Below are 24494 nucleotides of genomic sequence, written 5' to 3' on the forward strand. Positions count from 1 at the left end.
GCGTTGTCATGCTGGAAGATAGGCTGCTCCATGTGTGGACAAACTCTTCTGAGCTTAGAAACTCTATTACTGCACGCTTTTTTTCACGTTCCGACATAGTTACACTACTGGCCATTAAAATTGCTACACCACGAAGATGGCGTGCTACAGACGCGAAATTTAGCCGACAGGACGAAGATGTTGTGATATGCAAATGATTAGCTTTTGCCGACACCTACAACGTACTGACATGAGGAAAGTTTCTAACCGATTCCTCATAAACAAACAGCAGTTGACCGGCGTTGCCTGGTGAAACGTTTTTGTGATGCCTCGTGTAAGGAGGAGAAATGCATACCATCACGTTTCCCACTTTGATAAAGGTCGGATTGTAGCCTATCGCGATTGCGCTTTATCGTATCGCGACATTGCTGCTCGCGTTGGTCGAGATCCAATGACTGTTAGCAGAATATGGGATCGGTGGGTTCAGGAGGGTAATACGGAACGCCGTGCTGGATCCCAACGGCCTCGTATCACTAGCAGTCGGGATGACAGGCATCTTATCCGCACGGCTGTAACGGATCGTGCAGCCACGTCTCGATTGGCGAGTCAACAGATGGGGACGTTTGCAAGACAACAACCATCTGCACGAACAGTTCAACGACGTTTGCAGCAGCATGGACTATCAGCTCGGAGACCGAGGCTGCGGTTACCCTTGACGCTGCATCACAGACAGGAGAGCCTGCGATGGTGTACTCAACGACGAACCTGGGTGCACGAATGACAAAACGTCATTTTTTCGGATGAATCCAGGTTCCATTTACAGCATCATGTTGGTCGCATTCGTGTTTGGTGACATCGCTGCGAACGCAGATTGGAAGCGTGTATTCGTCATCGCCATACTGGCATATCAACCGGCGTGATGGTATGGGCTGCCATTGCTTACATGTCTCGGTCACCTCTTGTTCGCATTGACGGCACTTTGAACAGTGGACGTTACATTTCAGATGTGTTACGACCCGTGGCTCTACCCTTCGTTCGATCCCTGCGAAACCCTACATTTCAGCAGGATAATGCACAACCGCATGTTGCAGGTCCTGTGCTGCCTTTTCTGGATACAGAAAACGTACGATTGCTGCCCTGGCCAGCACATTCTCCAGATCTCTCACCAATTGAAAACGTCTGGTCAATGGTGGCCGACCAACTGGCTCGTCACAATACGCCAGTCACTACTCTTGATGAACTGTGGTACCGTGTTGAAGCTGCATGGGCAGCTGTACCTGTGCACGCCATCCGAGCTATGTTTGTCTCAATGCCCAGGCGTATCAAGGCCGTTATTACGGCCAGAGGTTGTTGTTCTTAGTACTGATTTCTCACGATCTATACACCCATATTGCGTGAAAATGTAATCACATGTCAGTTCTAGTATAATATATTTGTCCAATGAATACCCGTTTATCATCTGCATTTCCTCTTGGTGTAGCAATTTTAATGGGCAGTAGTGTAGTTATTTTACATGCCGCAATGTTACAGGCTTCAATTCCGAGTCTTCTAGCGGAAGAAGGTTACAACTTTCGTGAGCGAAGCGGGAAAGTCTACCGAGTAATATGGTTGTTTGGATGGTTGGGGGCAGGCGACCAAACAGCGGGGTCATCGGTACCATCGGATTAGGGAAGGATGGGGAAGTAAGTCGGCCGCGCCCTTTCAAAGGAACCATCCCTGCATTTGCCTGAAGCGATTTAGAGAAATCACGGAAAACCTAAATCAGGACGACCGGACCCGGGTTTGAACCGTCGGCCCTCCGAATGCGAGTCCAGTGCGCTAACCACTGAGTCACATTACTCGGTCCGAGTAATTCGCATGACGCGTAACATATCAACCGATACTGAGAACGGAATAACAAATTCAGAGGCATTACTTTTCAGCACGCTGTCGTACCTTCAGAAAATACTTCCTAACTTTTAAATCTATATTGTAACAAACAAATCTGGCATTTCCCAAGTACTCAATTTGCTAATTTTCTTCTAGAAACGAAAACAGAAGGAATCGCGGGATTAGCCGAGCGGTCTAGGGCGCTGCCGTCATGGACTGTGAGGCTTGTCCCGGCGGAGGTGCGAATCCTCCCTCGTGCATGGGTGTGTGTGTTTGCCCTTAGGATAATTTAAGGTTATGTAGTGTGTAAGCTTTGGGAACTGATGACCTTAGCAGTTAAGTCCGATAAGATTTCACACACATTTGAACATTTTTTTGAATTGTTCGTAGTCTAGTATCGAAAAAAAAATTCATTTACATGTATTCGTGAAAACACCTTTGATATTATGAAACAGTCGTACAAAGAAATATGTATAATTTTCAAATGTATACGTACAGTACTCAAATTAAGAAACAGTTTCTGTACGCTTAACGCCGCTTCTTCGCCTGTCTGCATTGCAAGTCTCTGGCAACGTCTTTTCATAGCTCTTGTTATATAGACGGCTATTGTTCTCGCCTACAGCCGTTTGCTCTTCGCAATTGAAAGCTGTCAAAAACCGCTGCCTGTTGTTAGGGATTTCCTTAATTTGACTCGACTGTAGGACTCAGTAGCAAAGACTAAAGGTATTAAAACTACACGCATGATGCGGAATTTTTTCACGTATCTCAGGTTTATGACGTCACATATCTTGAACTATGTGTCGTAGTGTGATATATTAGTGCAGGACAAGTGAGCGGTATATGTGGATTGTATCTGGGAAAGATGTTGCGAACGGAGTTGGTAGCAAAGAGGTAATAAATTTATATGTCGCGCATGATGCGACAACTTTTCACGCATCTCAATGGTTATGACGTCATAGCTACTGAACTATGTGTGGTACCATGACATAATTTTGTGTGCGCATTTAGCGGAATATTTGGACACTGTCTGCAAAATTTCTTGCGAATAGATTTAGTACCCCAGAATAATCAATTTCAACGTTGATGCGGCAATTTTCACGCATCTCGTTGTTTACGATTTCGTATTTCCTGAACTATGAGAGGTAGATGATTCTTACTACCACAGCGATTGTCACCTGATAGTAAGGGATGTGAATACCACGGTTGGTTAAAGTCAATCAAGTGGTTGGGACGAGATGGGGAACATACATACACACGTTAGTTTTTATAGTATGTATCTATGTATGTATGTATGTAGAGAAGTATCGTTTAATCAGTAATGTTTTCTTGCTGTTGCCAGTCTGCATTTTATATTTGATTTATTCTCATGCCGAAATAGCTAAACTTCTATACTGGTTTAGTGTCTCATTTCCTAGTCTAATTCCCTGCCCATCGCCTGATTTAATTCGATTAGATCCCGTTACCCTTTTGTTCTTCTTTTTCAAGGCACTCTGCAATCCGTTCAACTGTTCCAGCAAGTCCTTTGCCGTCTTTGGTCGAATTACAATATCACTGGCAGACCTCAAAGTTTCTATTTCGTCTCTCTTAACTTTAATTCCCTATACAAATTTTTCTTTGGTTTCCTTCACAACTTGTCTGCAGTCTGCAGATTAAACAAAACTGTGGATATGCTACACCTCTGTTTCAATCTCTCATCAACCACTGCTTCCTTTCCGCGCCCTTAGAGTCTTACAACTGCAATCTGATTTCTGAGTAGAAAATAACCTTTGCTCTCTGCATTTTATTCGTATCACCTTCAGAATTTGAAGGAGTACAGCCCAGTCAACATTAGCAAAACGTTGTCTTAATATACAAATGCTACGAGGCTTGTTCAGTAAGTAAGGCCACACATTAAAAAAAAAAAAAAAAAAAAAAAAAAAAAAAAAAAAAAAAACGCCATTAACATACATAATCGAACGTCCTTGTTCGTGTTTCATGTTTGATGTTTGTTATGTGCTCCGATCCGATGAAGTTTCGAACCGTTCTGGCAGATGTTAGAGCCGTAGCACAGTGTCAAAATGGCGTCTACTTAAGACTCACGTTACAAGCAGAGTGCTGTTATTGAACTCTTAAATGCAGAAAAAGAAACAGAGGTGATCATCCACATACGTTAGTGTGCAGTGTATGGCGATGCTGCCGTTGATAGGAGTGCAGTCGGGCGATGGGTAAAGAAAGTTAGAGCCTGAGGAAATGCAGAAACAGAGCTTCATGATCAGCCACTCTCGGGACGTCCTGTCGCAGTCTCCGCTCGAGACATGCCGGATCGAGCCTACTCCATTACTCGTGCCGACCGGCGCATCACAACTCGACAATTGGCTCTACAGCTGTCGGTCAGCATTGGAAGTGCGTCTGCAATGATCGAGACTCCAGCATATTGAAAGAGGTGCTCACGATGTGTTCCACGCATGCTCACACCTCATCCATCTCTTTGGATCGCTTGAAGATCCTCTACGGGGAACACACATTGAAGATGACCAGAGTGTCAGTCGTGCAGTAAATGTAAATTTCGTGTGACTAGGGCCTCCCGTCGGGTAGACCGTTCGCCTGGTGCAAGTCTTTCGATTTGACGCCACTTCGACGACTTGCGCGTCGATGGGGATGAAATGATGATGATAAGGACAACACGACACCCAGTCCTTGAGCGGAGAAAATCCCCGACCCAGCCGAGAATCGAACACGGGCCATTAGGATTGACATTCTGTCGCGCTGGCCACTCAGCTACCGGGGGCGGACAGTCATGCAGTGAAAACTTGGCTCGCGTACGGGGCGAGAGCTTTCACCAACAGGGTTTATATGCTCTTCCACAACGTTGGCATACGGCCATAGAACGTGATGGAGGTTACGCAGAAAAATACGACATGGACAAGACATATTGATGTATATTGTCACCGTATTCTGACTCTTACCACCGAGCGAGGTGGCGGAGTGGCTAGCACACTGGACTCGCACTCAGGAGGACGACGGCCATCCTGATTTGGGTTTTCCCTGAATTCCCTAAATCGCTCCAGGCAAATGCCGGGATGGTTCCTTTCAAAGGGCACGGCTGACTTCCTTCCCTGTCCTTCCCTAATCCGATGAGTCCGATGACCTCGCTGTCTGGTCTCCTTCCCCAAACAACCCAACACAACCCTCTGACTCTTACCAATAAATATGTTCCGAGAAAAAAAAAGTGGTGTATTACTTACTGGACGACCCTCGTATAAACGTAGCTTTACTTTTATGCAGCCGTAATGCTTTGTAGCGTCAGTATTGCCTCTCATTTACCAACATTTGTCTGGAGCCTCAATTTAGTTTCCCCAAGGCCGGCTTCTACCATTTTTACGCCCCAGTTGCGATTTTCCTATGTATATTGTTTTGGCATAAAAGGCGAGCTAACGATTGCAAAATTCTCAAATCCAAAAGTCTCATGGATTTATTTATATTCATCTTGAGGTGATTGCTTCACCCAACATTAGAAATCCATACTAATGTTATGAATGCGAAAGTAACTCAAAATGTGTGTGTGTGTGTGTGTGTGTGTGTGTGAGAGAGAGAGAGGGAGAGAGAGAGAGAGAGAGAGAGAGAGCGAGAGCGAGAGCTCTTAAGGAACCAAACTGCTGATGTCATCGGTCCCCCGACTTACACACTACTTGAACTAACTTATGCTAAGAACAACGAACACACCCATGTCCGAGGGAGGACTCGAACCTCCGGCGGGAGTGGCCGCGAAAGTAACTGTCGATTGAAATTTGGTATGGAGACAGCTTGAACGCTGGGGAAGAACATAGGTTACATTTGAAAGTCTGTAGTAAAATATAAAACAACGCTTACTCTTCAGAATAGGTATTTATTCCTTGACTTCTGAACTACATTATATTTGTAAAAGTGTTGTTACTGTTTGGTATGCTCTACAAAATACGATTTAACGTAATGAATATGACGCTTCTACAGTCCTCAACGCGCTTACTCCGTAATTCCATACTAATACCAGTCACAAGCCCGTTGCATTTTAGCCACAAAGCATCACGGGTCTCTTAGAGCTTGTGAGACAGCTGACGAGTCTCAACGACAGTGTGCTTTAAATGCTGTACGACGAACAAAGAGACTTTGTGGCTTTACACGTAGAATGTGGCACGATTTTAGTGGGGCTATCTATCTATATCCGAATCCCGCTCCAGCTACTGCCGGGTCTGGATGCTGACGAGTCCTCTCCATCTGCCTCGGTCTTCCCACCACTTTTCTTCCTCCACTTGCTGCCAGGTCACACTTCTCCTTTCAACAGATATTCTCACTCCCATTTTCCACCGTGTTCTTGGGCGCCCTCTAAGTCTTTTCCCATCCATCTTTAGTTCTCCCATAATTTTAGGGAGTCTCTGCCCATGCATACCATCTTAATCTCTTTTTTTCAATTTCTTCTCTCATACTTTCTTCTCTCCTTTGTGATCTCTACATTCCTTACTCTGTCCATTCTTGTTTTTCCCCTGTTTCCAGTCTGCTCCAGTCCCTTTCTGTCATTGTCCATGTTTCTCCACCATAGTTGACAATTGGGAAGTAATAATTCTTATACCCAAGGAGTTCTGCTTTTTCTGAAACTTCCTTATTCCAAGTCAGGTGTTTTATTTTTTGGTAGAAATTGCCTCCCTTCTGTAACTTATTAATTTCATTCGTTATTTTTCCATCCCTAGATATTCCACTCCCTAAATAAGTGAAACTTTCTACGACTTTGAGGGGTTCTCCATTCAAGGCAGTATTTTCGTTGATCCCTTTCTCTCTTCCAAATACCATTACTTCACTCTTATCTTTACTTATTTTTAATCCATACCTATTTATTATGTCCTTCACGCATCAAGCTGTAACTGTGTAAGTGTACATCTACCTCTTTATCACTCCATATTACTATATCATCTGCAAAAGTCATCTTTTTGTCTTTTTCTTTTATTAAATCTTTAACTGCTCTATTCATTACCTCCATCACAACATTAAAAATTGCAGGAGATAGAATACTTCCTTGCTTAAGTCCTTGTCTTATTTCGAAGTATTCAGAGTTCGCCAGTGGTGTTCTAATTCTACAAATGTATCCTCTCTACATTTTCTTTATTACATAATGTATCCATCTTCTATATCTATCTTCTTCATTTCTTCCCACAGTATTTCCCTGTTCACTGAGTCATATGCCTTTTCTATGTCTATAAAAACCATTATTACCCTTTTGTTACACTCCAAACTTTTTTCCATCACCTGACGGATAGAAAAATCAGGTCGATCGTGCTTCTTCCTTTCCTAAACCCATGCTGTTCTTCACTCAGCTCCTTTTCCATCTTTTCACTTAATCGATTTAGTAAAATTCTTTAAAAAATCTTGGCTGTATGACTCATAAGGGTTATTCCTCTGTAGTTTTTACAAAGTCTTTTATTGCCTTTCTTGAAGATGGGGACAATGTCTCCTGTTCTCCAATCGTCAGGTATTGTACTATTTCTCCACACACTTGACAGTACTCTATACACCCACTGCAAGCCCACTGGACCTGCTGCTCTTATCATGTCCACTGATACTTCATCAGGTCCTGGGGCTTTCCCTCCATTCATCTTCACAGCTTTTCCATTTCTTCCCGTGTAATTTGTCCTAATTCTGCTTCCCAACTACTCTCAATTTCTCCATTATTTGTTGTTTCCTCATGTACCTGCTCCTCAGCGTTTAACAGCTTCTTAAAATGTTCTTTCCAGAGATCTTTTATATTCCCTGGATCTTCAATCACGGTGGGGCTGCATTCGATAATATCACCCGACAACCGCCGCTGACAACAGGCAGACACGCCAGGACAGCTGAACATATTGCACGTACGAATATTACAAAATTTGCGCTATTCCGAACTACAAATTATTTAATGTCTTTCTTCGTCAGTTTAACGGTATGTAATAAGATTCGAAAGTCTACATTTTATTTGACTACCGTTACTTTCACTCACCATAACAAAAATATTGATAAGTAAATTGAAGGGGACGTTATGCGGGACGTTACGCGAAACAGCGGGGACGAGCTAAAATGTGTAGCGGACGAGACTCGAACCTAGGATCTCCTGGTTACTAGGCAGGTGCGTTAACCATTGCGCCATCCGGGACACAACGTTATCGCAGCTGCGCGGCCGACCCACACGGCCACAGCGAGGCACCTATCTGCAGTTACTGTCCATTGTACCCGCTGTTCGCTACTGTCTGATTCCCACAGGAGGCCGGGTGTCTTTGCGCATCCGCACTGGAGAAAGTGGACCCACTGCCCAGCTAGGCGTATCAATTATATGACGTACCTGAAAGAACAGATACCACGCAATCATATAGTATTGATAACTGCCAACGGCTCGAGATCTTGTGGTTAGTGTTACTGACTAGTTGTTCCTCACTTTGTGTTTCTGGATGATATTTAGCCCAATTTTACCTCCCACTCAAAAAAACAAAAAACACTCATGCTCATAAATTAAGGATAATTACAGAATCTGGTGCCACACAACATGGCACTTCACAAAACTGGCTCTAATAGCATACTCACATAGGAAACACACACAACACAGATATGTAAGTCCACGGTATTGGCGATAAGTTGAGAAACCGTCCCGAAACACATGTGATACAAAACGCCACTGTTTCCTGCGAATGTACCCCGACATCAGTATGGGATGTGGTAACCATGCACACCTACACAGGCCGCACAACGGGTTGGCATACTCTGGATCAGGTGGTCGAGCAGCTGCTGGGGTATAGCCTCCCATTCTTGCACCAGTGCCTGTCGGAGCTCCTGAAGTGTCCTAGGGGCTTAAAAACGTGCAGCGATACGTCGACCGAGAGCATCCCAGACGTGCTCGATGGGGTTTAGGTCTGGAGAAAAGGCAGTCCACTCCATTTGACTGATATCTTCTGTTTCAAGGTACTCCTCCACGATGGCAGCTCGGTGGGGCCGTGCGTTATCATCCATCAGGAGGAAGGTGGGACCCACTGCACCCCTGAAAAAGCGGAAATACTAGTGCAAAATAACGTCCCGATACAAAAAAAATGGTTCAAATGGCTCTGAGCACTATGGGACTTAATATCTGAGGTCATCAGTCCCCTAGAACTTAGAACTACTTAAACCTAACTAACCTAAGGACATCACGCACATCCATTCCCGAGGTAGGATTCGAACCTGCGACCGTAGCGGTCGCGCGGTTCCAGGCTGTAGCGTCTAGAAGCGCTCGGCCACACCGGACGGCGTCGTCCCGATACACCTGACCTGTTACAGTTCCTCTGTCAAAGACATGCAGGGGTGTACGTGCACTAATCATAATCCCACCCCACACCATCAAACTTCGACCTCCATACAGGTCCCTTTCAAGGACCATAAGTGGTTGGTATCTGGTTCCTGGTTCACGCCAGATGAAAACCCGGCGAGAATCACTGCTCAGACTATACCTGGACTCGTTCGTGGACATATCCTGGGACCACTGTTCCAATGTCCATGTACTGTGTTCTAGACACCAGGCTTTACGGGCTGTTCTGTGATCAGGGGTCAGTGGAATGCACTTGCAGGTCTGCGGGCGGATAAACCGTGTCTGTTCAGTCGTCTGTAGACTGTGTGTCTGGAGACAACTGTTACAGTGGCTGCGGTAAGGCCCCGAGCAAGGCTACCTGCAGTACTCCGTGGCCGTCTGCGGGCACTGATGGTGAGATATCGGTCTTCTTGTAGCGTTGTACACCGTGGACGTCCCGTACTGTAGCGCCTGGACACGTTTCCTGTCTGCTGGAATGATTGCCATAATCTTGAAATCACACTTCGTGGCACACGGAGGGCCCGTGCTACGACCTGCTGTTTTTGACTAGCCTCCAGTCGCCCTAGTATCCTACCCCTCCCCCCCCCCCCCTAGCGTAATCAACGTGTGTTCTTTGAGCCATTTTCAACACAGTCACCATTAGCACGTCTGAAAACGTCAGCACAGTTACTCGCTGCACCGTACTCTGACATGCACCAACACAACCTCTGCGTATGTGGACTGCTGCCAGCGTCACCGTGCGACGACACCATGGTCGTATCCCGAGGTGATTTAAACCCGCAAACCACCCACCGCCCACCAGAGCGTTGTTTCACCATGTATCAGCATTATTCTTAATTTATGAGCATGAGTGTATGTACCCAAAAACTGTCATCCAATTTCAACTCGTATGCTAACGTTTGACTAAGCAGAACCTAATTTGGACTGAATTGCAATTGATCTGAATACAACTTTCCTTTATATTAAATGCGCAATGGAGTAAAACAATTATCTGGCCCTAATCAAAATTTCCACTTACCTCGCATCTTGACAACACTGTTGCAAATTTCTCAAAAGCACAATAGCAAACAGCAAGCAGGCAGTGGCTAAGTTAGATTTCTATTTTTAAAGAAACTTTCCAGACAATATTCAAACTGTTTTATTGCACGTCATGCATTGCGGTAATACGTAATAGTAAACCTTCTTTAAACATTGGGTTGGGGAGAGTAACTATTCCTATGAAACGATATTCCAAGACCACGACTGTAGAACTAAAAGTGTATTCAAAAAGACGGAGTAAATTTCGCGTGATCTTCACGACACGCAATACTGATCTGAACAATACTATGTTTAACAAGGTGAACAATGATTTCAAAAGGGTATAATGTTAACAGATAATGTCTCTAAAAAACAAACAGCTTAATCACTTGATATCTTAATGCATGACTCAGGGAAGTGGGGTGGAAGTTCTTTCCGCTCTAAGCCACTGAACAAACTTAACACGCTGACAATAATCATTTCTACAAATTAGGTGCGGAGTAATGCAGTCTTACCTCGAACTACTTAAAAGAAATCATTATCAAAATTTATATTCTTATCGCCTTTTAATGTATGCATCACATTCATCCTTCCTGTTATTTTATTATAAAATCTTTCTTCAGCTAATACGTACGATTTCAAGCAAACACAGAATTATTGAATACATCCATCACCTTCCACACTTTTAACTAGGAACGTTTCAGACTGCGCACAGGCTCAGCCTGTGCCACAACAAAACCAAAGATTGTATACTAGCACATAATTCTCTCTCTCTCTCTCTCTCTCTCTCTCTCTCTCTCTCTCCCTCTGTCTCTCTCCCTCCCTCCATCTCTCCATCTACATCCATACTCCGCAAGCCACCTGACGGTATGTGGCGGAGGGTACTTTGAGTACCTCTGTCGGTTCTCCCTTCTATTCCAGTCTCGTATTGTTCGTGGAAAGAAAGATTGTCGGTATGCCTCTGTGTGGGCTCTAATCTCTCTGATTTTATCCTCTTGCTGTCTTCGCGAGGTATACGTAGGAGGGAGCAATATACTGCTTGGCTCCTCGCTGAAGGTATGTTCTCGAAGCTTTAACAAAAGCCCGTACCGAGCTACTGAGCGTCTCTCCTACAGTCTTCCACTGGAGTCTATCTATCATCTCCTTAACGGTTTCGCGATTACTAAATGATCCCGTAACGAAGCGCGCTGCTCTCCGTTGGATCTTCTCTCTCTTCTGTCAACCCTATCTGGTAGGGATCACACACTGGTGAGCAGTATTCAAGCAGTGGGCGTACAAGTCTGTCTGTCTCTCTCTCTCTCTCTCTCTCTCTCTCTCTAACGTGCACATAAATAACTACCAAAAATCGCAACGACATGCCCATCTTACATAACTCATGACCACGCAACCTCGGGTTTTCCCCGCTCTAAAATGCGTGTGCGTGTGATTTTGTGTTTGTGTCGCCGTCGTCGTCGTCGTCTTCGGTCACCGTCCACTCGCAAGTCGCCGAAACGACGCCAAATCAGACGACTTAAATCAAGCAACCGCAGACACGAAACGGAATCTTTCAGTCAATCATGCCACACGCACAATTAATTTCATTTTACTAATACGCGTTCACAGCCGCCGGTAACAGATAGTAAAATTATGAATAACAAACTAATACTTCACGTGGTGTCTTTTGTTATTGTTAAGGACAAAATAAAAACATACTGCTCCTCTTCATCATCGCGTCGTCCGTCTTGCCACTACACTAACTGTCAGAACCGAATCGTCGGAAACCGTCCGTCCTGCCGCTCTGTTACTAACTAGTCAAATTCTCTATCCTACTCGACGTAAGCGGAACGTAGTTTCTGACCATTCGCACCGGTGCTGGCGCAGACCCCTGTGGGATGAGTTAGTGCTCCAGAACGCAGCGTCGAACATCGCTACCTGCTTCGGTTTCGGCTGTTGAGGAAGAATGGGCAGCCTTCCGCATACACTAAAACATGCAATTAAAATTGTCCCCAGCAGACTTCAGGACGTGATAAAGGCGAAGGTTGGAGATACACCACAGTAATGTCCACTAACAGGTGTGTGGATACTTCTGATCGGATTGTCCATGTGGAATCGTGGTGCAGTTGACTTTCTGCTCGCGTGACCGCTACGCTCGCAGGTTCGAATCCTACCTCGGGCATGGATGTGTGTGATGTCCTTAGGTTAGTTAGGTTTAAGTAGTTCTAAGTTCTAGGGGACTGATGACCTTAGAAGTTAAGTCCCATAGTGCTCAGAGCCATTTGAACCATTTGCCTTTCTGCTATTGAGCTGATGTAGTTGATATCTAGAAACCTCTAACACAAGTGCAAAGAGTTATACACTCCTGGAAATGGAAAAAAAGAACACATTGACACCGGTGTGTCAGACCCACCATACTTGCTCCGGACACTGCGAGAGGGCTGTACAAGCAATGATCACACGCACGGCACAGCGGACACACCACGAACCGCGGTGTTGGCCGTCGAATGGCGCTAGCTGCGCAGCATTTGTGCACCGCCGCCGTCAGTGTCAGCCAGTTTGCCGTGGCATACGGAGCTCCATCGCAGTCTTTAACACTGGTAGCATGCCGCGACAGCGTGGACGTGAACCGTATGTGCAGTTGACGGACTTTGAGCGAGGGCGTATAGTGGGCATGCGGGAGGCCGGGTGGACGTACCGCCGAATTGCTCAACACGTGGGGGCGTGAGGTCTCCACAGTACATCGATGTTGTCGCCAGTGGTCGGCGGAAGGTGCACGTGCCCGTCGACCTGGGACCGGACCGCAGCGACGCACGGATGCACGCCAAGACCGTAGGATCCTACGCAGTGCCGTAGGGGACCGCACCGCCACTTCCCAGCAAATTAGGGACACTGTTGCTCCTGGGGTATCGGCGAGGACCATGCGCAACCGTCTCCATGAAGCTGGGCTACGGTCCCGCACAGCGTTAGGCCGTCTTCCGCTCACGCCCCAACATCGTGCAGCCCGCCTCCAGTGGTGTCGCGACAGCCGTGAATGGAGGGACGAATGGAGACGTGTCGTCTTCAGCGATGAGAGTCGCTTCTGCCTTGGTGCCAATGATGGTCGTATGCGTGTTTGGCGCCGTGCAGGTGAGCGCCACAATCAGGACTGCATACGACCGAGGCACACAGGGCCAACACCCGGCATCATGGTGTGGGGAGCGATCACCTACACTGGCCGTACACCACTGGTCATCGTCGAGGGGACACTGAATAGTGCACGGTACATCCAAACCGTCATCGAACCCATCGTTCTACCATTCCTAGACCGGCAAGGGAACTTGCTGTTCCAACAGGACAATGCACGTCCGCATGTATCCCGTGCCACCCAACGTGCTCTAGAAGGTGTAAGTCAACTATCCTAGCCAGCAAGATCTCCGGATCTGTCCCCCGTTGAGCATGTTTGAGACTGGATGAAGCGTCGTCTCACGCGGTCTGCACGTCCAGCACGAACGCTGGTCCAACTGAGGCGCCAGGTGGAAATGGCATGGCAAGCCGTTCCACAGGACTACATCCAGCATCTCTACTATCGTCTCCACGGGAGAATAGCAGCCTGCATTGCTGCGAAAGGTGGATATACACTGTACTAGTGCCGACATTGTGCATGCTCTGTTGCCTGTGTCTATGTGCCTGTGGTTCTGTCAGTGTGATCATGTGATGTATCTGACCCCAGGAATGTGTCAATAAAGTTTCCCCTTCCTGGGACAATGAATTCACGGTGTTCTTATTTCAATTTCCAGGAGTGTATCATAATCATTGCTACGTTCGACACTTCCTTTCGCTCTTTGCAAATGTCGGGATGCTTTCTTTGAAAGGGTAAGGCCAGCTTTCTTCCCCATCCTTCCCTGCCGCGATGGGGACGATGACCTCGCTGTTTGGTCCCCTCTCCCCCCCCCTCCCTCCCCCGACCAACCAAGCAAATGTTACATTGCACTACCTATATTTCTGAAGTCAGATTCTTTCTTTGCCTGATGAAAACCCTGCCATGTTTCTATTAAAGCTATTATCTGTTCATATGTGAAACGCGGAGTCGCGACGACTCGAAGTCAAGAGACGAATTCATCTTCAGTGCAAACAAAGGACGACCGCCGGCTTTAATTAATGTTTGGCCACCCGGTGGTATTAACTGTCAGCTCTGTTTCAGAAGACCTACTGCCTTTATTTTGAGGCACTTAATACCACAGTGAGCATTTGACCGCTGCGTTTCTTCCATACACATTCGCGGCAAAGACTGTGTTTTGTTCTGGCAGGCAGTAGAAATTAACTGCGGAAAGCAGGCAAACTGAAAATGCCTTTGTTCGTCTCTTCAGCGGGAACGAATGTTGCGGCCGAATTCGATCTGGTTCTGTTGAGAAGATAGAAATTTTCCAACATGTCTGAATGGAAACCTAAGCAGTTTACAGTCTAATGGCTGTACCGGTGTTGCACAGGCGTTGTGATTGAAACTCACCAACATCCTGGTCCATCGGTTGTTCGTCAACTTCAATAACGACTCGCACGTCAACGTCGAATTACCTTTACATACCATTCTTTACAAAGGCAGACACACAAGTTCGACCTCAGTCATTACAAAGAGGAGCGATATACGGGGTGTGACAGAAAAACAGGCAAGTTCAGATACAGCGAAATTGTCCGAGGGGTATGTTGTAAAACATTTTCAATCGCGACAACGAAACCCGCGCCAATTGCTGTTTCTTGTGCTGTTCGTATTTTGAAAATGATGTCTTGTACGTGCCCACCATTGTTAACGTTGACACTCAAACAATATGGGCTGTGAATCGTTCACGGCACATTCAGCTGTCTGTATAGGGATGTTTCTGATTTCTGCACGAATGGTGGCTTTCAGTTCCGCAGATACGTGTAGGCGTCTCGCTATACTTCGCAACCCACTGTGCAGTGCAAGGCCGAGGGTACATCGTATAAATATTAGCGATTTTTACGCCCTGTTTCCTTCGCGTATTAAGCGGATGAAATTATGACTCTCTCTACTGTGTTATCTGGTGATGGGTATTCGGACACGCCTATGTAAAGCGGAGTTGACGACGAGATGTCACAATAGGCGGACCCGCCATTATAATAGGTATATACTTCTGTGGATATGTTCGGAAGAACAGACGCCATTGATGACCTGCAGCCGTCTAGAACGAAATTAGAATTACATATAAATACCTTCAACTGCTGACGGGCGTTCCTAACGGGGACACGTGACAATGTGTGCCCCGACCGGGACTCGAACCCGGGATCTCCTGCTTACATGACAGACGCTCTATCCATCTGAGCCAGCGAGGGCACAGGGGATAGTGCGACTGCAGGGACTATCTCATGTATCCATATAAGTATATAGTTCTGGCAATACCGGCCATGACCGCCTTCTGTGCGGATGCAAACATGTTACCCGAACCCTTACTGGACTTGGTAAGGCTAGGCGCAAATTGAGACGCGTATAGCGCGACGCAGCGCAGCGCGCGTTTTTGTAACGTCACGGGTTCAAATGGGACCGCGCAAATTGCGACGCGACGCGACTGGGACGCGACACGCGCCTGCGCCAGGTCGCGCGGCGTTGGGTTGAGGCACAGTTTCTCGCGCCGCACGTCGCACGTGCCTCGCTAGCACCGTAGGAAATTCGAGGCGGGGAGCGGAAAAGTAGCCCGGCCATGTGCTCACATCGGAACGGCGCATATGAGCAGTGGTAATATTGCCCATACGATAAATTTTGCCTTACTGTGTACTGAATTTTATTGCCTTTGGGTAGTGTTTCGTTTTTCGCCATTTAAACGCTCCAGCTTTCTTCGTTAGCACGTTATACTTTTCTGTTATTTATATCTGCATAGTTTTGTTTTGTTTTTCTTCTGTCAAGAAAAATGTATACTTCAGTAACTGATGAGCCATTGGCCGCTGGAGTTGCACCATATGCCTCCGCGATGTTTTCAGATCGCAAGAAGGGACAGGAGGTAGTTAATAAGGAAGCAAGTTTATCTTCTCGCTGCCTAGTAACCTAGCGTATCTGTACGATCTGTTACAAAAATTTAGAAAGGGATAATCTCCACAGGTGTGATCCCTTTGTGCTTCTGGTAAAAAGCGTCAAAGATCTGAAGTATAGAAGTTTCACTGTGATTACTCTGATATGGATGTAATAATGTAATACGACACACTGTACTACATGCATGTGAACAACATATTTCCACTGCAAGCTAGAAACAGTCGAAAAGCAGTCACAAATAACAATGTTTTAATTGGTTCGCCGTGATGAGAAAAAGCATTTCAATTGTTGCATGGGCATTATCAGCATTAATAAACTAATTATACAACAGGCTACACAAATGAAGAAAATGGTCGGTATTATTACGAAAGTAGGAATATACTAAAAGAGTGTTATGATTAGATATATTTAATTTGTTGAAATGTGCTGCTGACAAAGGCAGATCTACTTTCATGACAATGTTTTACGAACTGCATCTCACAAGGCACACATGGCTAGCTTGTGCATTCCTGTCGCGCGTTATCCTTCGCTGCTGACAATACACTGACCATTGTGTTGTACGACAGATCGATTGTTTATTTTTCTCAATAACAACTATTTTATTCGCGATCACGCATTGCCAGTTTGGCAAGCCGTAGGTGAGTAAACAGGCATGTGCCTATCATTCCGCCTGAAGGAACGCTCGTCATTATTTTAATAGTAATCAGATCAAGAGAAGGAATAAAATCCTTCGGTAACTTTCCATTCCAGTCGCTCAGTGTTAAAAATACGATGGGTTACGGGGATTCCACCAAAATTCCAACAGAATTGCCAATCTGTTTTTGTGTGAGTTGTTAGCCTTATCTCATTCGAAGAAGCATCACTATTTATGAGTAAAGGCCACATTTCTCTTGGTCACTTATTTAATCGTACTTCCTTTGTCACAGTGTAATTTGCCAAACTCATCTCACAGCAGCTATTGAGACAGAATTCCGAAACGGAGGGCCACATTAAACAAGTAACTGGCAATCACAGAGCTCAATAGCTTACGAAAAACCTCATAGTATCGGTTTGCAGTAACATAAAAGAAGAAATTTCATTTTTATTTTCATACTAGGAAGCTCTTGTTTCGCTAGCTGTCGATAACTCTTAAAAAATTACTGTCACTGGAGCGAAATAAGTAAAAAAAGTACAAGTAGTGATATATCGCCATAGATAAGAAAGTACCGTGTGTTTAATAACTGGCAAAACACTCTCCTCCTTGTGTGCTATCATTCGCCAAACTTTCGTTTCGATGTCTCGAGCGGTTTAGGAGATACGTGAGATGTTGCGAGTGTTTCATTCTCGCGGGCGTGAGATCGGAAGTGAGTGCGCTACATGAGATCAATTTCCTCGATATCGGAGGCAGATAGAGATCTCCTCCCAAGTCTAAACAAAAATTCAGCATGTTAGCTAAATTTCATACGCAGCAACATATGGTGTAATACCCACCAAACGCAAAATCATAGCGACCCCTAATTTTCGTTGCAAACTTTTTGAGTTTTGCGTAGTGTCTTACTAAAATGTGTACATCACAATAAGACTGGTCATTAGCGAGGTGATGGGCACTTCGTCACGAAGCTGATATGTAACGCTACAAGTAAGGCAAAAATCATATATTTTCAGAGAATAGTTTCTGTAAAATCGTTTGAGAAAGATAAGAGGTTGCGCGCGCTTCGGTTCAGTCAGCGCAGAGCGTCGCCAGTCGGCGCGTGCGAAGTACGGTGTACGCGTCGCAATATGCGTTGCACCCGCGTGACCCGTGCGGAACGTGCGTGTCGCACTGTAGTGTCGTGTCACGTCACACGTGCTATACGCTTCTCAATTTGCGCCTAGCCTAAGGCTGTCTTCCATGAGCAATGAGTGCGTTTGGTGGGACACAACAAATGTATTGTTCGGACGTACAAGGTGAGAATGTGGGTCTCGCGGGAGGCGTGCGCGAGAGAGTCCCTGCAGTCGCGCTATCCTGTGTGACCTCGGTGGCTCAGATGGATAGAGCGTCTGCCATGTAAGCACGAGATCCCGGGTTCGAGTCCCGGTCGGGGCACACATTTTCACCTGTCTCCGTTGATATATATCAACACCCTTCAACAGCTGAAGGTATTAATATGTAATTCTAGTTTCGTTATAATAGGAGGCAGGAAGTTTTGTGTGGTCAATAGAGAGCATGGGGTGAAATCGGTAAAACAACCTTGATTCACAGTGACGTCACTGGGAGCGCTGCAACCATAATCATCTCGTTCTGTTATCGGGTCGCCTAAAGTCGGCCGTACTTGTTTTGGTTTCGTTCAGAACATACTAGCTTCATACGATTGTGTTCCGATTACGACTTCGTGCGTGTATTGTAGTCTTTTAAATTCCGATGTAAGCACGTTCCTCGCATTCTGCCTGATTCTCCCTAGTGCTAAATCTACAGAGCAAGAACCAACTTGTTTTGCCAAATTCTACATCTACATGGATACTCTGCAAATCACATTTAAGTGCCTGGCAGAGGGTTCATCGAACCACCTTCACAATTCTCTATTATTCCAGTCTAGTATAGCGCGCGGAAAGAATGAACACCTATATCTTCCCGTACGAGCTCTAATTTCCCTTACTATATCGTGGTGATCGTTCCTCCCTATGTAGGTCGGTGTCAACAAAATGTTTTCGCATTCGGAGGAGAAAGCTGGTGATTGGAATTTCGTGAGAAGATTCCGTCGCAACGAAAAACGCCTTTCTTTTAACGATTTCCAGCCCAAATCCTGTATCATTTCTGTGACACTCTCTCCCATATTTCGCGATAATACAAAACGTGCTGCCTTTCGTTGAACTTTTTCGATATACTCCGTCAGTCTTATCTGGCAAGGATCCCACACCGCGCAGCAGTAGTCTAAAAGGGGATGGACAAGCGTAGTGCAGGCAGTTTCCTTAGTAGGCCTGTTACATTTCCTAAGTGTCCTGCCAATAAAACGCAGTCTTTGGTTAGCCTTCCCCACAACAATTTCTATGTGTTCCTTCCAATTTAAGTTGTTCGTATTTGTAATACCTAGGTATTTAGTTGAATTTACAGCACTTAGAGTAGACTGATTTATCGTGTAACCGAAGTTTGAGTTCCTTTTAGCACTCATGTGGATGACCTCACACTTTTCGTTATTCAGGGTCAACTGCCACTTTTCGCACCATTCAGATATTTTTTTTTCTAAATCTTTTGCAGTTTGTTTTGATCTTCTGATGACTTTATTAATCGACAAATGACAGCGCCATCTGCAAACAACCGAAGACGGCTGCTCAGATTGTCTCCCAAATCGTTTATATAGATAAGGAACAGCAAAGGGTCTATAACAATACCTTGGGGAACGCCAGAAATCACTTCTGTTTTACTCGATGACTTTCCGTCAATTACTACGAACTGTGAACTCTCTGATAGGAAATCACAAATCCAGTCACATAACTGAGACGATATTCCATATGCACGCTATTTCATTACAAGCCTCTTGTGTGGTACAGTGTCAAAAGCCTTCCGGAAATCCAGAAATACGGAATCGATCTGAGATCCCTTGTCAATACCACTCATGTGAATAAAGAGCTAGTTTGACAGGAACGATGTTTTCTAAACCCATGTTGACTGTGTGACAATAGACGGTTTTCTTCGAGGTAATTCATGGTGTTCGAACACATACGTTCCAGAGTCCTGCTGCATATCGACGTTAACGATATGGGCCTGTAATTTAGTGGATTACTCCTACTACCTTTCTTTAATATTGGAGTGACCTATGCAACTTTCCAGTCTTTGGGTACGGATCTTTCGTCGAGCGAACTGTTGTATATGGTTGTTAAGTATGGAGATAATGCATCAGCATACTCCGAAAGGAACCTAATTGGTACACAGTCTGGACCAGAAGACTTGGTTTTATTAAGTGATTTAAGGTGTTTCACTACTCCGAGGATATTTACTTCTACGCTACTCATGTTGGCAGCTGTACTGGATTCGAATTCTGGAATATTTACTTCGTCTTCTTTTGTGAAGGCATTTCGGAAGACTGCGTTTAGTAACTCTGCTTTGGCAGCACTGTCTTCGATAGTATCTCCTTTGCTGTCGCGCAGAGAAGGCATTATTTATTAAGGAAACTACAATAAACCACCAACAGCAATACACTTCAAAACCACAAAACAATAAGGATCCCTTCTGCGGATCAAGCAAATAAAAACTGATTGCTACAATCAAGAGTTCCCTTAGACTCTATACCAGTACAACTGTTCCACGTCGAAGTCGGCTGTTAGCAGCTGGTAGAAAACCTAACGCGACGGAAGTGACGTATCCCAATCTTTGCGGAAGAGGGAATGGCCGATCTGCTCCGTACTCGGCGAGTCGAATACTGCCTGCTGAACGGCCGGGCGCCGGCTTATCTAGCCCCGGGCGGAATGGTATTTCCGGGACTATTTGCTGACACGTGATCGCCAGGACATAGTTCGTCGATCGTCGCGCCCCCTTCCTCTGCTGCTGGTTGATGTCCCCTGATGGACGTTGGCCGCACCCACGTGTTTGTTGTCAACTGTGGTACTTGCTTCTAAACAGTCTTGCGTCCGCCAAACTTCACGGCGGCATAGGCAACCCGCATTGTTGGTCTGTCTGGTGTGTTGCCGCTGCAGTAGGCGTTACTGAAGCAGCTAGCATCTGCAACGTTGGATGGTTCAAGTGATCCCATGTTTGTTTTTTGTTACATATAACAAGATGGTCTCATAGCATGGTGTTCTGTGAACTTACGAATCCTTAGTACTGCTTACAAATCTTTGTGTGTACTACTCAATTTAATTGCATTGCAAGTATATTGCCCGTACTCAATTTCACGTTTGTATACATCTAATTTCCGTGTTTTCTCCCATTTCATGGAGAGCTCCATGTTTCCACCTATTGATACACTAGGTGCTCGACTTCATATACAATTTTTTTACGGAATGAGAGTGTAATTCTGCATTCAGTAGTGTTGGTTCTTGCCTGTTAGTGCCAAGCATTTCACAGTGGTTTGCAGGTAGATGCAGGTAATTATGTAGTCATTAGAGCGCTCTTCTTTGCAGATGTGTTCACACGTTATTGACAGGCACGACGAACAAAACATTTTCGTAGAAATCAATCTAGCCTCCGTTAATTCGAGAAAATACTAAAACCTGATGCGAACAAAAATAATTTAGAATATGAGCAATATACCGACAATGCATTTAAATCGAGCAGTTCACACACGAATTCCTAAGTAGTAGCAAACAGACATGCGTCTGCAGAATACTATGGGACGAAACCAGCTTCTGTTTTATATGAACTGGAAACAAATATGGAATCATTTACCCCACCAAATGCAATAAAAAATTAAGCACTAACGAGCAACATATTTACAGTGTAATTCAATGAGTAAAACACAGCTTAAGCATCAGGCATGTCACAAGATTTTTTACATTATAACACGTGCTAAAGAGCAGTTGTATCCATTTGAATGGTCATATGGTCGAAATTACAATAAAGGATTTTACAAATAAATAAATTTACACGATGTCATTTCAAAAATTTTGCATGACAGTCCACCCAGGTTATGAGAATTAATTGGTTTTTCACTGACATTTCTCGAATATATTCGTTTACAAGGTAACAAAAACATTTCAGTGTACATAAAGTATGACCAGACTATCAACCTAATCTGTAAAGCATAAATGAATAATAATATCTGCTGCTGCTGCTGCTGTTGTTGTTGTTGTTGTTGTTGTTGTTGTCTTCAGTCCGAAGGTTGGTTTGACGTAGCTCTCCATGCTACTCTAACATGTGCAAGCCTCTTCATCTCCCAGTAACTGCTGCAGCCTACATCTTTCTGAATCTGCTTACTGTATTCATCTCTTGGTTTTCTACTAAGATTTTTAACCCACAGACTTCCTTCCAACACTACATTGGTGATCCCTTGTTTTCTCAGAATGTGTCGTATCAACCGATCCGTTCTTCTAGTCAAATTCTGCTACAAATTTTTTGTCTCCCGAGTTCTATTCACTATCTCCCTATTAGTTACGTGATCTGACCATCTAATCTTCAGCGTTCTTCTACATCACCACATTCCAAACGCTACTATTGTCTTCTTCTCTATACTGATTATTGTCCATATTTCAGTACCACACTTCGCTGACCCTATAAAAATATTTTCAGGAAAAACTTCTTTACACTTAAATCTATATTCGATGTTAAACTTTTCTTATATAGAAACACTTTTCTTGCTATTGACAGTCTACACTTTTATCTTCCCTACTTCTCCATCATCAATCATTTTTCTGCCCAAATAGCAGAACTCATCTAATACTTTAAATGTCTCGTTTCATAATATACCTCCTTCAGCGCCACCTAATTTAGTTCGACTACATCCCATTATCCGTGTTGTGATGTTGATCTTGATCTTAAACCCTTCTTTCACGACACTGTCTATTCCATTTAGCAGCTCTTCGAAGTCCTTTGCTGCCTCTGACAGAATTACGAAGTCATCAGCAAGCGTCAAAGTTTTTTATTCAATCTCCTTGAACTTTAATTCATACTCAAACTACTTCTTCGGTTTCCTTTCCTATTTGTTCAGTGTACATATTGAATAACATGGAGGATAGGCACAACCCTGTCTCACTCCTTTCTCAACCACTGCTTCCCCTTCATGCCTCTGGTTACTGTACAAGTTGTAAATAGGCTTTCCCTCCATTTTATCCCTGCTACTTTCACAATTTCAAAGAGTGTAATCCAGTCAACATTCTCGAAAGCATTTCCTTAGTTTACAAATGCTATAAACGTATGTTGGTCTCTCGTCAACCCATCTTTTATGAGAAGTCGTAGGGTCAGTGCAGCCTCGAGTTTTCCTACATTTCTCCGGAATCTTCCCTGAGGTCAGCTTCTACCACTTTTTGGATTCTTCCGTACAAAAATCGCGTTAGTGTTTTGCTTCATGTGACTGCGAGTCCTGGAGTGAAATAAATCGTTAATTTAACATGCTCCGAACATTTTATTCCTCGAAATTAGTTGTAAATAATCCGTTGGAGGTAAAAATGAATAATGACAACTGTAATTACAGTAGTAGAAGGGAAAACTTCATATATCGTGATTAAAATTATATGATTATAGTTGTTACAGAAAGTTCCTCTCACTTATCGGATGATATTAACTGCCTTGTCGATAGCAAAGTTGACTTATGAAGTAAGCTAAAAAAAAAATTAAATAAAAAGTTTTTTCAGTGCAAGCCCTCCTATTAAATAAATAAACTGTTATTTACAAACTTTTGGCTTATGTTTTGGTTTCAATAGTTTCTCTTAGCAAATCTTCTCTCACTGCCTCGAAGACATTTCGGATGTGTTCTCTCTGACCAGCACATTTTCTCATGTTGCTGTTACGGTTTCCTTCTTCAGCACCAACGATGTGGTAGTGATTTTCTTACCTTTTATGTCACACCAGTTACATCTTCCACTCTTTACTTAAATACCTTTCTTTAAAAAACGCTCTTCTTGTTGATGTCTTTACGATCTTCTAAAATACTAAACTCTTTTCATTAATTTAATGTTGTTGTCTTTCCTGTTCATAGAAAAATTTGTATTTCACGTTCATGACTTCCTATATTTTATGTTAACTGAGACCAATTTTTAATTTGAAAGACATATCATAAGTCACAACTTGTCCTCTCAACTACGTCCACGACTCTAGTGATACGGGAGAAGATTCCAATCCGCTTCTTGTTGAGGCACTATGGCTGAATGATGCGGAGGGATTGCTACCAGAGATGGCAGCACTTTTAATATCACAGTCATCCAATCCGTTCTCCTTTTGTACAGTTATGTTGTGTGCGTCATACGTTATTAGTCTCAGATTGCATTTACTAACCCGCTAGCCCCAAGCGAACCGGCGGTGCAGAGTGCAAGTCTGCGCTTTGAAATGCGGTCACTAACCGCGTTAAACCATGAAGCCGACGCTAATGAGAACGCCGACTCCGCCAGTGAACGCGAGTTAATTAAACAGGACGGACTGGTCGCTGCAGCGCTGCGCTCCTAGCGGAAATGCATCAGATAGCAATAAATCGAGTGCCTAATGGCGGACGCCGCTGCAATGCAGTCTAAAGATAACAAAGGAACAGCTCTGTCACAGTCGAACACTTACTATTTACTGGCCTACTGTTGCATCACGGTTTTTATTTTTAAATGAATTCACCTAATTGTTACACCGCGGAAGTGCTGTACCAAATATGTATGAGAAGGCCCCACGCAGAATTGTGGTTTCGAGTGTGGGTGTTAGTGCTCGGTTCGTTTTCGACTTACGAACATGGG

At 44.5% G+C, this 24494-nt stretch overlaps 1 protein-coding gene and 1 non-coding gene across 2 annotated transcripts in view; both read left to right on the forward strand.

The window, feature by feature from the left end:
* LOC126109630 (corticotropin-releasing factor-binding protein) overlaps positions 1-24494 on the forward strand; it is a 1121590-nt gene that overhangs the window by 154765 nt on the left and 942331 nt on the right. The gene's annotated exons all lie outside the window — the stretch shown is intronic.
* On the forward strand, positions 18164-18237 carry Trnat-ugu (transfer RNA threonine (anticodon UGU)). The gene has a single exon. It is a non-coding gene; the product is annotated as a tRNA-Thr (tRNA).

This window comes from Schistocerca cancellata, chromosome 12, assembly GCF_023864275.1.
Source record: "Schistocerca cancellata isolate TAMUIC-IGC-003103 chromosome 12, iqSchCanc2.1, whole genome shotgun sequence".
Taxonomy (NCBI): Eukaryota; Metazoa; Arthropoda; class Insecta; order Orthoptera; family Acrididae; genus Schistocerca; species Schistocerca cancellata.